General features: G+C 33.1%; 1 protein-coding gene across 7 annotated transcripts in view; it reads left to right on the top strand.

Annotated features, from left to right (window-relative positions):
- The window catches only part of LOC100167267 (homeotic protein antennapedia), a 217,155-nt gene that overhangs the window by 101,982 nt on the left and 102,427 nt on the right, over positions 1-12,746 (top strand). The gene's annotated exons all lie outside the window — the stretch shown is intronic.

Here is a 12,746-nt window from a genome sequence, read left to right as displayed (position 1 = left end):
AAGATATTTTATATTATTCGCGTGTTACCTATACACACACTCCGCAGCACATACCTATATCATACCTATAATATGCGTACATTCTCGAAGCTATCGGCGTTGAATGTTGATAAATTTATTTTAATGGCTGTTTTGAATCCACCGTTAATCGTTGTATTGTACTTATAATATTATAAGATTGTCGAAAAAAAAAACGCAATTCGAACTCATTGTCCTCGTTCCGCATGCTCATTTTGGCCTCAGCTGGATTATACAATATATTATATGTTCACTGCCATATAGGTATATTTATATAGGTATTATAAAGAGGTTGGCAACCCACCGTAGGTTTTACGTTGGTATACTATATGTATAAGGTCTATTCGCGATGATTGTCGCATTCTTTATTATAATTTTATTTTTTTGTTTTTTTTTAATTGTTAATTCGACCTCAAGGTATTCGCCGGTCGATTTCCCTTTCCGCACTAATGATGTCAAATCACCAACACGATGCGCGTTTTTATTCGAATCTTATGACGGTTTTATATATATTATATAAGCACATAACAATTCTCACATAGCTTTATTATAAACTTTGATACAGACACTATAGTACATTACCTATTTATTATGTATTCAATTTCGATTTACTCACATTTCTTTAATGATACCAAAAACGCAGTAGCAGTAATAGGTTATATTATGTGTAAGTTAATTTCTTTTGGACAAAAAAATATTAAGATATTTAATACATAGCTAGAGCACCTAACCTATTCCTATATTATAAACTATAGTAGAACGAATATTATAGTCCACGAAATGTTTACAAAGGATATTTTAATTAAAGCGATTTTGATGCGAATTCATATATATTTGCCAACTCTAACAATTCACAATTTTTTACTTACCTATTATTATAATAGCCAAAAAAATAATATAAATTTAGTAAAATACACAGTAGCTATGTTTTTTAAAAAAATTAACTATAAATATTTTTTTTTGATGCATGGTATTTTTTATAAAATAGCTTTATTTATATTCTTATTAATCAATATTTAGATCTGTGTTGAAATGTAAAAAAAAAATTCTGATATTGTTATATTATGAATAGTAGGTATACACTATACATTCAATAGATTTTTTTTAACTACTGTTTATAAAAACGAAATTAAACATAAACAATTTTAGTAAGCCTTTATTGACCATCGAATTTACTAAAAAAATAACTGTATATTGTTTTCAATTGGAATGACCGGTTGATGCCGCAGCGTAATAACTAAGATGTTCTTACTACAGCACACATATAATACACAACATTTAACCTATTTATTATTATTTATACTTTACTTATATATTATATATAATATGTGTACTAATACTTGAAAATTGACAAATATATTTGTTCACATGAAATATTCCGTTGGCATTAAAGTTATATTTTCTTTTACAATAATAATTCTGCATGCATGTTAGATGGTGGCATGCACAAAATTTGAATTGCGTCTAAATGAAACTTATAAACGATGTATATAATATAAAAGATATATACCAATAATACTTTCGAAATGTGATCACGTGACTGAGAATTCCGTTCGTGATTGTACCCAACGGGTAGGTACACAATAACTGTTTTCCATGTGCTTCACCGTTTACTTGGAATAGTATACTTATTATTTCTACCAAAACAATTCGATCGGGTTTTGGAAAATGCATTGTCCGCATATATTGAAAAACAATTTATAATTACTTATTCCGAGTTCCGGCGGTCATCGCTTTGCGCCCTTTGCACATATACACGCATTATATAATATACATATCATATAATTTGCTGCAGCTTTACGGTCGTCTGATGGAAACCACACGACCGAATTGACGGCTAAACGCTGTGCTTTGTTTGAAAATCGCGTAAACGTACTGGTTTTTAATTAAAAACGAAATAAAAAAAGGTTCATTTTGTTGTATAGTTTCATTAATATGCATGTATACATTACACGTACTCAGTAATTATATCCGGAAGTAGGAACAAGCTCGTATACGCTCGTGCGTTATAATATTATTTTGGTACGATTTTTACATATTTTTCGTTGCTATGAAAAAAATTATATTTGCATCATGTTCGGTTTATTTATTTATATATATTTTTTTTGCCTGGTCAATACACGCTGTCGGTCGAAAGTTTTTCATCGAGTAGTTCGCGCCCTACATTGGGTTGCACATATTACCCTATAATGCAATACATTATGTATATAAATTAATATAATATAAACGTTGTTAGATTAGTGTTATTAAATAGGAAAAAAATTATAATATCAATAAAACTACATATTTTTATCCTCGTCGTCGTTCCCACTCGTGCCTACTTGTAACACTGCACACACTTTACCAGGTGGATATATTCAGGTGTAAGTTATTTCATTTAAAAATGTTAAATGTCCAGATGTATATGATTACTATTTATTATTTTTTTAATTCTACTTCAATGACAGCGTTTTCAGGGTTTCGTAAATTGTGCAAAGTATAACAGGACTACAATGCAGGGTGATTTTTTAAATGTGAAATTATTTTGACGAATGTTTTTAGTATTTAATTAATATAATTTTAAGTAATACAAAACAACGGTAAAAATAGCAATTATGTTTACTTTTTGTATTATCAGATCTCAAGTTTTTACTTTATTAAATATCATAACATACTTTTTTAATTTCATATTACAAAACAGAATATTTTTTGGTAGCTTAAAAATAAAATTTGAAATGAGTAATAAATGAATTATTGATACCTAAGTATATTATTTACTTTTTTGATGCGTGGAGTTAACCTACCTATATAAGTTTGGTATAACTACTAATTTATTTGAAATTAAACTTTTGTATATCCACTTTGAAAAATATTTTGTATTAGTATATGAAATTTAAAATGTATGTTGTCAATCAAAAAGAAATGTGTAAAAAACTTATAAAATAATAACGACGGTAAAAAATATAATTAATTTTTTATAATTGAAATTACGTAAAAATGTTCAAAAATATTTATACCTAATATAGTTTTTTTTAAATTAATGAGTGTCTCACGTTGAAACAATCACCCTGTATATCTATGTTTTATATATATTATTATATATATCGATCCTGTGTCGTGCGTGTTACGAAAAACCGGATTTTCTCGTGTACGGGACACGAAACCTGCAGTACATTGACGTCATGTCGAATTTTGCAACAAACAAAATATATTTTCTTAGTAATAAAAAAAAATTATCAGTCGAAACGGTATTATGCGTACACGCAATTTATATAATTTTGTTTAATCAAATTATCGCTATGAGATGTTTGTTTTTTGAGATTTCGGTTTGTAGAATATTTAATTACGTCGGACCATTAAATAGACCGACGCGATAACGTTAATTGATTATTAAAGAATATAATAATAATATCTACAGTCGAAATTTTACGATGGTTTTTTTGTTTCACGGCTTAACCAATTAATTAATTTGACGATTACGATTTTTATCATAATTTATCACCTATATATAATATAATGTATACATATATGCTCGCATATGCACAAAATGTTTGACGATAGGTAGTATATTTTTCTATTATATTAACGCGGCGTTGTACATATTCAGATCGGTCGATTTGCCAACGTTTATAAAAATAATTTTTATAAACTTTTTAAACAACCTAGTGAAGAGCAACCGTGTAGTTGAGTCTCAAGTACATATGATATAATATGATCCTCGGGCGCGGTTCGTGTCAAACGATAATTTTTACGAAACGTTTGAAATAACGATAAAAAATATAAATATTATGTTTTATTGTATTATTATTATTCTGAGACTAGGACGAGAAAATAGTATACCACGTCTAGGCGGATTTTAACGGCAAATTATTAGGAAACGTCGTCGAGGACACGAAAAGTTGGATGCGGGAGGAGAGCCGGTTATGCAATTCGTCGCACGCGTACGCCGAGGCTCGTCATCGGCTTAAAAAAAGATACTTTGGGAGTCCTTGTTTTATTTTTTTTTAGGAAACAACATATAAATAAATTATACGTAGAAAAAAATTGTAGAAGTGATAAGAATAAAATAAACGGCAGTTAAAGCCCACTGTTACCACCGCGGGCCATAAAAAAGAGAAAAAAAACCGAAATACATTATATTATGATAAATAAAACGTTGTTTTATACACGCTCGTCACGTCATCTCGTCCGTCGTCGTTGTCGTCCGTTGTCACTCGTCAGTCATAAGCACAAAACAACGGACGAAATCGCGTTGTCCCGTATTCTCTCTAACCATGTTCGCATGTATATAATATAGTACCATGGTAATAGTGATCATAATAATATGATGAATGATAATATGTATGAGCCACCGTACATTTAATATTACAATATCTACAGCGTTCGCGATCTAGTCTGATATTATTTTGTATAAAATTATTATATAATACAATATATTGGTCAACAGGTTAATTTTAGAGTTTTTTCAGGGGTTTTTTTTCTCTCGCTCATTCGCTCGTCGGGGCAAGCGCTCGCAGAATCGCATAAAATCGACATAGCTGATTCGAAATTAATATATCGCTTACACACACACACACACACACACTCGCATCCAGTCGCGGAGAGTCGTATTTAATTGACGGCCGGATGATTTATTGGCCGCGCGCCATCGGACTTCGATTACGATAAACCCCCGGCGGTAGGTATATCGGTATTATTATACACAACGCACGGTGCAGTGCAACACATATTATAATAATAACAGTAATACGCGTTCTACCGACGTATTTTTAAATTACAACGAGAAAAATGTATAAGTAAAGTAATATTATATTATATAAATATATATGTATCGTCGTCGTCGTCCTCGAATCTCGCCCTTTTCGCGTTCGTCCGGACTCTCCCCATTCGGCACCACCCCCGCCCTTTTCACCCCCGTAATCAACGGTCCCGTTTTCTGCAGTCTACACCACCGCGTGTTATTGGCGAACCAGCTCTCTCCACGCTCAACGCATAAATCGTACAAAATATTTTTATTATCATTACGTGCAATACGGGATTTTAAGTGATTGGATACAACGTTTTATTTCGCCGGTCCGTCACAATAATAATATCAGGTATCGTCCTCGTTATGTTATAATATAATATATTGTATTGTCTACACTGCAATAATATAATAATATATTAATCATTTATCGTACAGTATAGGTGTGATATATCGTATCATGTGTCATATTATTGATGTCATCTCGCGCAATCGCGTATTCACAATCGCCGCCATAAAATATTAATAATATATTTCATGTGTTATCGATTTCCCCTCCCCGGTAATAGGAATAACGCCGCTATTTATTACGTTTTATTAGTTTTCATCGTCGTACTTTTTAAACACTGCATCACATCGATATATAATATATATATATTTATGGGTCGGGTATGTCCTATACGAACATCATATAATAGCCGTTTTTATATTGTTCTATTAAAAATAACAATAACGTGTTTTTGTGCCTCCTTCCTGTTCCGCCGTTTAAATAAAATGTTTCCAAATCTACAAAACTTATTTAGTATTTTAAATTACCGTTTAGATCTAATATTAAAAAAATATCTAAACTCCGACAGCGCGATCTGAAACACAGAACCTATTATTATTTTGCGATATTAACTTTGTTTTTTAGCTATGTTTGTATTAATTATAATTTATAATTACTAATTAGAGTATATTTAATTTAATTCGAATATTTTAGAATTCAAACACAATATCATGTTGTACCTACACATTTTGCAAATGTATTTTTATTACCCCTACCAAACCGTTTACGTGGTATCAGATTTTAGATTTGTCTCTATAGTGAGACTGCAGTCGGTTGAATGCTCACATGCATGACGTTATAACGATTATCATCGCCCGATCACAATTTTGAGAGCCCATTAAAATATGATAATGATGGTTTTTTATGTCCAATAGTCAATATTTAACACTTCCGTCTTACGCAGAATTATCAATTACCTATAAACAATAATAAAAATACTTGTACCTACTATTGCACAAAGTAATGGCAATTGTTGGTACGTTTTAGTTAAGGTGATGATATAATATTGTACCTACTTTATAGTTTATACACTGCACGTTTGGCTGATTGAGTATGTAGATAACTTACAATTTTAATTTTATCGTTAAACACTATACGAGATACAATCTATAATTATTATAATTCGTCAATTTATTATTATTGATGTATCATAAATCATTTGAAAAATAATCATACAAGTCGGCAACTCCGTATAATGCAGCTGTTATTATAATAATACTATATATACGTAGGTAAAACACTGTTACTTAATGTCTAATATTACACTTATGTTACCAAAGCTATCGAGACATAATATAGAATAACGCTGTGATTTTTAATACATATTAAAAAAAAATCTCATTTGTAACTCGAATCGTATGTTTGTGTTTTTATTTATGAATGCGATAATTGATTAATGATGTGTATTTATAAGGTTATAGCCTTCTGTTACACTAATGTAATGTTTACGTATGTTCTCGTCCGTTAAACTGTAACTGTGTGTACAGTATTTAGCTGGTATATTATGATATCAAACAACTATAAAGAATATGTTTTAATTGTAAAAACCAATTTAAATTTTAAATACCGGGAAAAAAACTTTAAGTGGGTATATTAAAATATGAATATAATATGTTTGTGAGGAAATGTTACTATTTAAATTATAAAATAATTGAGAAAATTAATTATACAATAGTTCTACGCGCGTACTCGCTTATTTCGACTAGTTATATAAAATAATAAATATTAATTAAAACGATTTTAATTTCCATAAATAATCGTCGAAAGAAAAGTTGTTACCATATTATTATATCGCAATACCATCGGGTTCGGGCTATAGGTGAAAGAGCTACACCAGCTACAACGTATAACCTATCAACTATATACCTACCTACTGGGACCGACGCGTAGGTATACATAAATTGTCGGTTGAAGCATATTATAATATATCTTATCTGAAATCAAACAGCCATGTCAGTAAGTTAGTCGTTGTAGGATATATATCTATAATAGCGCGTAATGATAATGGTGAGTAATAAATATTGTTGCAAACGCATCGCATGAACAATTTGTTTGTACTTAAATCGCATTGTTTTATTGTAGGTACATAAAATGTGCATCGCGGTGTCATAATTAATACTATTAGCGCGTGCGAACTACGACGTATACAATGATGGTTTTAGTAATCAAATTATGATACGTCGGAAATAATTAAGAACAAACTCCGCGCAGGTTGTCGAGTCGACAACTTTCGATCTGAAACGTTTCGCGAAATAGAGGGTGTTAAGCCTTTGGGGATTAAACTCGCTGTTAACAGCATTATAGATTTTTGTGAGAGCTGCCCCGCGGGGACGCATGCATCCTGCAGTTATCTCGTGTAAGGTTTTTATTTAGCACTACCTACCTATAATTTATATGATATCGTAGCAGCTGCAGTGACTTGATGCAAAACGATCTGCAAAGTCGCGGTAATTCTATCGCGGCAGTTTGCGTTATTATTATTATTATTATTATTATTATTATCATATATTATTATAGTTTATCGTACGCGCTGCTTATATTTATTTATAGTCGCGATCTAATTTATCGATAGAACATTTTATATGCATACCTATTGCTCGTCGTGATGTATAGTGAGCGAGTGTGGGATGGTGTATATTATATTATGGAAGGAAAAGCGAGAGAGAAAAACGGAGCACGCCCAGGAACAACACTGTACCTATAATGTAATATAATAAGATAATAATAATAATAATATAACGTCGCGTTAATAAATTTATGATCGTTAATTACACGACACTCAGCAACATCCCTTTTGATTTATCGCGTGGAAAAATTATTTCAATGTCTTCTCTTATATACACATACACATTCGCGCAATATATAATAATATATGTATACCTAGTCGGTCATTATAAACCGCGCGTGTGCGTGCGTTCTCGCGGAACGTCAGAAAAACCTTGACGATGAGACGTCATCTTGGCCGGCACGTTTAACACTTTCTTCACTACTTTGTGTGTGATGTGTTATAGACCAGATAGGTATTTTAATCCAAATATACTTAAAACGGATATTCGATTGCGACGATGACCGTGATAGGCGATAGTACGCTATATGGATTTTATTATCGTGTCGTTTGCAGATGCGCGGCCCAAATCGCTGCAGCAATACGCTTATACAGTACTTGCACAATATTACATTTCATCAAAGAGCTGCTGCACTCCCAAATATTTTCAGAAAGAGACGATAATATTAGCCTTTGGGTTTCGTAAGCTGTCCTGGATTATATAATATGTCTTATAACTTTTTCCAAATATACTGGTTGTTGTTCTACGGTAAATAATCACCCCCCCCCCCTACTTATATTATACAATAGTAATAATATATATATATATAAGATTTACAAGCACTTATATATACTTTATAGGCACGAAGCGTATACCGTTATGTGGTCCGTGGGTGGGTATAATAATATAATATACGACGAGTACGTTTATGTCTATTGCCGGTGTACGAGACGCTCGCTCAAGTACCTATACGATAATGGCGCGATATGCCGGCGAGATCGCCCGGTAACAGATGTTAAACTAGCACTAGTTGCGGTTTGCAGTTGCAGTTGCATCATTACTATTGACGTGCACGAGTATTACAATACGATTAGACGCGGGCTGCAGTGGAAAAGCGTATGTATACACCGCGGCGGCGGTGGCTGCTGCAGGACGATATTGGCCTGCGCACATTGTCATTATTATTATTATTATATGTAGGCGTGCGTACCTGTATGATATTGTTAAAAGTAATAGCTATAAGGATTACGACGGCGTATAATAATATATATTATAATATTATATAGATTATATTCTTTTAGCGTATAGGTATACTTATATATGTATCTACAGAGGTATGTTATTATATGGTATACAGTTAAGCGCGGTGGCGACGACAAGGTGGCAATTGATTTGGCGGCGGAATGCGTAACTTCTGCGACTGCCGTAGCGTTTCACGCCGATGCTCACAACATCCGATAGTAATATTTGTCATAGTACGCAGTAGCTGTATAGTATATAGCAGAGATATAGTAGTAGTAGTAGTAATAGTAATACTATTACACGTTACCTATATTATGCGTGGAGAGGAATAGGTATACTTTAAGGCGCGTATATATTGTGTGTAATTCAAAGATCGGCAGACGATACGACGCCGCCGAGGGATGTGTCCGTTCAATAGGTACCGCCGGCCAATTGTGTCGCGTCCGCGTGTGGCAACTGCTGCCGTTTAGGTCGACTATGTATACGTACATATTATATACATATATACACACACAGGGGTGTGTGTGTGTGTGTGTGTGTGTACATATATATATATTTGTATATACTTAAGTATAAGTACTCTCGCGCGCTCGATAACCATCTCCGCCGCCGAGAGTGCGGTTCAGCGGTCGCTAAACGCGTTTACTTAAACGCGCGGTAATGGTCGTATTTATTATAATATTTTATATACCTATAATATATAATATGAGATTATTATTATTATTATTATTATTATTATTATATTTACCATATAAGGTGGTGGTGTTATTATTCTGAATGACGTGCGCGTAGCGATCGGTCGATATTTTATCCGTCTCAAAACTGCGCGGAAGGATACTCGTAACAGGTCCCGTCCTCCAGACATTATTTATTTTTTCATACGTTTATACCACTCGTAAGCTAGATATTATACCGTATATCAAGGAGGTATGCGGATAGTAAGTTGCGGACTGCGTTTAGGGTGTATCCGTACCATTGGTCCGCGTCGTGTACTGCACAGCGATCACCCCTGCAGCAGCAGCAACGAAACATCTGCCGCGTGCGCCGGTGCATGTTAATACTACATTATTGTATATATTGTGCGAGAGAAGGACAGACGGAGTTTGTGTGCGAGAGAAGGACAGACAGAGTGTGTGTACGAGAGAAAGAGAGACGCGGGAAACATGGTGCTGACAAGTCAGCGTATTTGCTTCGAGCCGATGACGAATGGTCTATCGAATCAGCGAAATTGCAGTGCCGCCCGGCCCCGTCGACAAGAACGAATCCGACCAATCCAATATTTTTCAGAGGGACGGCTTTTAGGTTGATTTTTTTCTCAACATTTCCGGTTTCATCATTGCGAAGCGTTTCTTTGCCGCAATTTCGTTTATTAAAAAATAAATCCCCTCCGTCGACGAAGAGCATTGATATTTTTCACTACCGCAGCAGCACATTTATACAGAATATCCAATATTATTATTAAAATATACATTAGATAATAATATAGTACGAGAACATATTATGAGATATTTTTTTCTATAGGTTCGATTGGGTTCGTGGTCCCTATATCCTCGGTCTACAATATACAAAATTATTATATAGGTACCTAGTATTGTTTCTCGAGTTAATTTTTCCATCGGGTTCTCCGCGTTTGAAATTGCTTTAATAACAGCAGATTTTTATAAACCTGTTTTCTTTCCAATCCTATAATATGTATATAGGAGGTAGGTCATTATATATGAGTATATATATATCTAAATTATTATTTTCGAAATATGTCCAATAAATATATTATATTTGTGTCAAACGTCGCAGGTAATAGAATATTCAAATTATTGTATTATTAATTGAAAATTAGAATTGAGTTTTTACGGTTTTACTGACTAAACATAATAATATTTTGTTGCAATTTATTTCAAACTGTAAATATGGTAAATATGTTGCACGGAATATCATGTTTTCTCGTCATACTGCATCGTTTAGCAATATATTTTGATTACGCTTCAAGGTCTGCTGTGGATCAGAGTGGAGTGTGGGTAGGTCGAATCAATATTTTTCGTTGGGTACAATATTTATTGGACAATTTAATAATATGTTACTATGGGGTAATATAAATCTCGGTAAAATGAGATTGTGTGTTATTGATATTGCGAAACATATTAAATCGCGTTAAACACACGGTCGACAAATGTAAATCATTTCCGACGATCAACGTTGAAAACTGCACCGTCATTATTATACGCATTATTATTACCTATTATATTTCTCTATATTAGGCGCCATAATAGCCGTGGCAAAACCGTACACCGAGACACGACTATATAATATTATAATAGTGCGAGAACTATGTCCAGTTTTATCATCGAAAGCTCTGGTGATTCCCACGCGCTAAGGTTAGATACTCGTTTGTTGTATATATATTTTAGTATTGTGATCTATAAATAGACCACTCGTGGATGAATTATGACAGAAAGTTTGACAAATCCACTCAGCACTCACGGGTTGTATAATAAAAAAAAATAACATCTTGTATTCGTCGTTTTCGATTACTTATAACATACTTATATGTACCTACTATTATTTTAACGATATGGGTACACTCTGATATATAATAAATATTTGAAAACATATTATCCTCGGTTAATTTCGAACTTTCGTTTTGTCTCGAACACTGCGTTTACAATATTATACTGTACCTAAATTATGTAAGTATAGTAAATCGATGGCTTGTGCCGAGTCATTCTGTGAAGAATTTTACCCCATCGTTTTAATTTTTGTTTGTATGATATATTGTTAGGTACGTCGTCTTCTTCTCTGGTTTGTGCCGCAGTCGTTCTGATGAATTAATTATTATAAATTGTCACCTAGTACTTCGCGTTCGCTTAGTTATTATCAGTAGTCGCCATTCGGGTATACTTGATAGATTAGTTACACAGAAACTATTGCTGAATATATAAATATAGGTATATATATATTTTTTAAATAAAAATATAGAAGATTATAAAAACTATGAACAGAATTAAAAAAAAAATCGCCCCAACATATTTTGTTCGACGATATTATTGGGGACAAAAAAAAGCAAGTCCAACGTTTTGATGCACCTCGTTACTCGTTCGAAATGGTTTTGTGCGAACACGTTGAATTTAGCATTATTGTGGCATAAATAAATGCATAATATTCATCTAAATAAAACGGACATTTCGATGGTAATAATAATATTTCTCACAACAATATATCGAACGTATTATAATATTATCCCGGTCCCATTAAGGTTATTGACTTTCGACACTACCGGCTTTTCGCCCCATAAACATTTTTGTATAATTTCCCCGGAAAGATTTGTTTGTTTATTATTTTTAACAATCGTATATAACCTGACGAGTGGCGTAGATTTATGATGGCCGGGTTACCATAGGAACTAGTCTGATTTACATAAATGTTATTTTTTCGAAAACCACATGGCCCGCTGACACCGCCGCCGCCGCTGGTCATAGTGTATAGCGGCCAATACAAACACACAAGTCCGCGGTGTTTTCGTTTCCTGTTTTCGATAAAATACATATTACGTATATATGACGCGTGCGAGTTTGAGCGTGCAAGCCGTAGAGCTCGTGTACATTTACTGTTAATTGGTATTAGGTTAAAAAAAAAATAATAATAAAATAGGCGCGTGCGTCACTGTTCAAATGCCGTCGTACTGCAGCTACATACATTGTAATAATGATAATACAATATAAAAACGTATACGGTATATACCTACTCTGCGTGAGCATTATTATTATTATTATTCTACACGATTCTATTTTTCCCGGACTTAACGACCTCCTAAATGGTTTTAATGGGCACAAGGACAGCGTTTAATAGAACCGAATGTTGTTAAAACCAAACTCGCGCCGTGAAAAACATTGCG

This window comes from Acyrthosiphon pisum, chromosome A1 (genome assembly GCF_005508785.2).
Source record: "Acyrthosiphon pisum isolate AL4f chromosome A1, pea_aphid_22Mar2018_4r6ur, whole genome shotgun sequence".
In the NCBI taxonomy this organism is placed as follows: Eukaryota; Metazoa; Arthropoda; class Insecta; order Hemiptera; family Aphididae; genus Acyrthosiphon; species Acyrthosiphon pisum.
Note: the sequence above shows the minus strand (reverse complement) of the source record. Positions and strands in the feature narration are given on the sequence as shown.